Genomic DNA, 4,027 nt, shown 5'->3' with positions numbered 1-4,027 from the left:
TGGATGGATGGTTGGATGAACAGATGGTTGGATGAACAGATGGTTGGATGAAGTGTTGGATGGATGGTTGGATGAACGGTTGGATGAAGTGTTGGATGGATGGTTGGATGAACAGATGGTTGGATGAACAGATGGTTGGATGAACAGATGGTTGGATGAAGTGCTCACAGAGGACATATTTGTGTCTTTTTGAGGTCAGTCTAATGAAGACGTCATTATAATTATATATATAAACTAGTTATAAACTAGTTATGGTTAGTTATTAAGTCTTCTCTCTGAAACTCAGGAGCAGATCTCAGTTTCTCTCCTCAGGAGTCGATCTGTCGTCACAGATGTTCCTGAAGCTCCTCAGCAACACATCAACTGTCAGACTCGGAGCTGATCTCAGCTGCAACAAGAAATAAAATGTAAACGAGCCGATCTCCGCAGGTTATTATCAGCCGTTCAGTCGAGTTCAGGCGACGCTTCATTAAAAACACGTTCTCCTCAGAACAGAAAACAGAAACTCTGTCAGAGTTTCCAGAGGCAGCAGAGAGTGACGAACAGCAGCTCTCTGAGGCGTCGCGGCCAAAATAAATCCTCCTTCAAACATGGAGCCACTACCTCACTGCGTTCAACACGACTTTCCCCTGGAAGCCTCAAAAAGAACGTCTGAAGCTTCAGTTTAACTGTTTACATCAGTAATCAATGAGACGGAGGGTTTATGTCACAAAGAATGATAAAACAGAACGTATCTCTTGGTTTTAGAGACATAAAACACAAAGTTTACAACATTAACTTTTAATTTTCAGCATGTAATGGAGAAATTTGTTTGTTTTTTTAACAATAAAACACATAAAAAGATTAATTCCTACCAAGAAATTGATTTAATTTAAAAAAATCTGGAGCAGTTTATTATAAAATGTAGAGAAAAATAATATTTTAGAAAGAAAATCTAACATGAGCATGGCTTAGACAGGTGGACCTGGTTCCCCAGTTCTCCTGTGGAACCCAACAGTGACCTGTTGGTTCTGGTCCTAGTCCAACCTGTTCCTTTAGACACCCTGAACGATGCAGCGCTGCAGAACCAGAGGTCCTCCAGCCGCGCCGCCATCTTCAGGTGGCGTTTCTGAGGACACGGTTCCTAACGGAACAAAGGTGGAACGAGTCGTTTTCCTCAGGCAGGAAAGTTCTTGTTCTCGTTCTGAAGTTCTGGGAGGACTCAGCGGGATGTGGACCGAGGAGGAAGACCCTGACCCGTAGACTTACAGGATCCTGGATCCAAGGTTCCTCTGTAGGAGCGGAGCCGCTGCTCCTCCTCATCGACAGGAGTCAGCTGAGGTGGTTCTAACCTCTGATCCGCCTCCCTTTGGAGGTTTTCCAAGCACTGGAAGGAGACCCAGAACTCCTCATGGATCCTCTCTGGACTGGGAACATTTTGGGATCCCCGGGAGGAGCTGGAGAGGGAGGTCTGGGTTCGGGGAAAATGGACGGATGGATCCTCATGGAATGATGTTTTTAAATCACCTTCAGCTCCCGCAGCCGTCTGGCTGCTCAGGACTCAGATCTGATCAGAAAAAGTTGAGTCTGTTTCGTCTGATCAGCCTGATGTTTGTTTAATATCATTTTAAAAACCCGTTTAACGTTCCATCCATTTTCTTTCCCTGCTGGTCCTTTCTGGGCCCGGGTGTCTTTCTCCAGCAGAAAGGATAAAGCTGGCCTTGAGACGGAAGATTTGAAAATGATCAACTACTTTTCTGTTTGATGGACTTGGCTGAGTTAGGCTCGGAGTGTGGGAGCTGTGCTCCCTTCCTGGTGGTTTTACTCTGCAGCCAAAAGAACAAGAGGAGGGGAAAGAAAAGGGGGGGATTATTTTTTTACTGCCTCAGCAGCACATGCTTTCAGTCATGACTCACCCTGTTGGCTCTCCAGCTTTCCACAACAACTGTAAAGTCAGGAGTCTGTAATGGTTTTCACATTGAGCTGCAGAAAGAGCCGCAGCTCCTGAGTCACAGTCGAAACCACCAGGAAACTCATTTCTTCCCACTCTCACGGGCTCCTCCGGCCTTCTGTGGCATCCCCGACATGCTTGGAGGCTGTTACCAATTCATGGTGGGATGCAGGAAACGCTGAGCGAGGAGCCGGGAGTGTTGACACGAAGGAAAACAGAAGTAGCTTCAGTTACTCCTGCTTTCAGTGAGTCATGAAACTTAGAACCAAACAGAAGTAAGGAGGCGACTTTAGATGGATCTGACAGAGGATTAATCTGTTTTCTATGCTTGTCTGATTCTGTACGGGGGGCAGGGCTGCACCTTTGACGGGTCACCTGTCCGTCACAGGACCAGGTAAACTCGACCGTTCATACTCGCACCTAAAGACAGCTTCAGATCTCCACCAACCTTCGTGTGTTTGGACTGTAAGGCATCCAGAGAGAACAGAAAACATGGAGACTCCTGACCTTTGACCCTCATGTTAAAGGAGACCGAGCCCTGACCTTTGACCCTCGTGTTAAAGGAGACCGAGCCCTGACCTTTGACCCTCACGCTGAAGTAGACTGAGCCCTGACCTTTGACCCTCACGCTGAAGTAGACTGAGCCCTGACCTTTGACCCTAACGCTGAAGTGGAACGAGCCCTGACCTTTGACCCTCACGCTGCAGCTGAGAGAGAAGCAGGTAAAATGAGGCGCTCCTTCAGGAAGAACAAAACAAACCTGCAGCAGAATCAGACATGAAGGTCTTTTTCTGTTTGTCAGAGAGTCCAAACCTCCGCCGAGGCCTCGGAGTGATCCGGGTCAGAATCTGGATCAGAACCAGAATTTAATCCCAACATTTCCTGAACGTTTCATCCAGATCTGTTCCTCAGTTTTTACCTGATCAGACAAACAGACAAACGGACACAACTGGAAACTAAAGGCTCACATGTAGGAGCAGAGACAGATGGGTTACCTGTGACCTTTGACCCCTTGAACCTTGAAATCAACAGTGATCACCCTTGAGGACATCCTGCTTTATACATGTCCATGTTCCCGATGATCTATCTTCTGGACTTGAACTTGATAATAATCTTTTCTCTGGGTTGAATTAGGACACTTTAAAGGGGGTGAATATTTATGCAGTCACTTATTTTACATCAAATATTTTTATTTAATATTTTATTTTTATTTCAGTGATCGTGACTGATTCATGACAGTACAAAAAGCATCAAGCATCCAGGGGGTGAATACTTTTGAAGGCTCTGTAAGTGAAGATTGTTGTTTAGTTAACGTTTGTAAAAACGTGAATCTAAATGATCCAATGTTCCCACGAAGAAGAGAGAAAAGCTGCTGAACTATTTGTCTGTTTTTATGTTTTTTTCTGGTGAAGCAGCTTAAAAAAAAAAAAAAAAAGCAGTAAAAGCAAAGTTTATTTCCCTCCCGACAGGAAAACATTCCTTCCATGTGAGTCAGAGGAGCGAAGAGACGATAATCTCATTTACAAAGATAACTCTGTTTTATCTCTTATTTCAGATTACCAAAATAAGACGATGACAGCTTTAGGTTTTTACTTTTAGGCTTTAAAATCTGTGGCCAACATGACGGACTTTACTCATCTAACCTGGATTATTCAGAGATGATTATTCCCAGATGAGATCGGTCGTTTTAATAAACTGAACTCAAATTTACTGAACAAATCAAACGAGCGCAGCAGGATTTACAAACTGTCCAACAGGAAGTGAAATAACTTCACAAACCACCAAAAAGATCCTCCTTCACACACAAATATATAAAACTAAACCGTGTTGGAGGAAACATGGAGGATCAGAGAAACTGTCCAGTCCCCAAATGGTGGCTCGTGGTCCCGATCCGGACCCAAATGAAGTCTCAAGGTTCAGTCCCTCCAGGATTTCGCGGGGCATTTTCCTAAAAGTTGCGATTTTTTTTTACTAAAATCAATAAAAAAACATAACTTTTAATATATAAACCAAAAATCCTTCCTAGTTTTGTAAGATAATTCCAAACAAACATTGATATTCTCAAAAAGTGCTTTATTTGAGAACTTTGATAGCTTC

This window comes from Kryptolebias marmoratus, linkage group LG6 (assembly GCF_001649575.2).
Source record: "Kryptolebias marmoratus isolate JLee-2015 linkage group LG6, ASM164957v2, whole genome shotgun sequence".
Lineage (NCBI taxonomy): Eukaryota > Metazoa > Chordata > Actinopteri > Cyprinodontiformes > Rivulidae > Kryptolebias > Kryptolebias marmoratus.
This window is presented reverse-complemented; position numbering follows the sequence as displayed.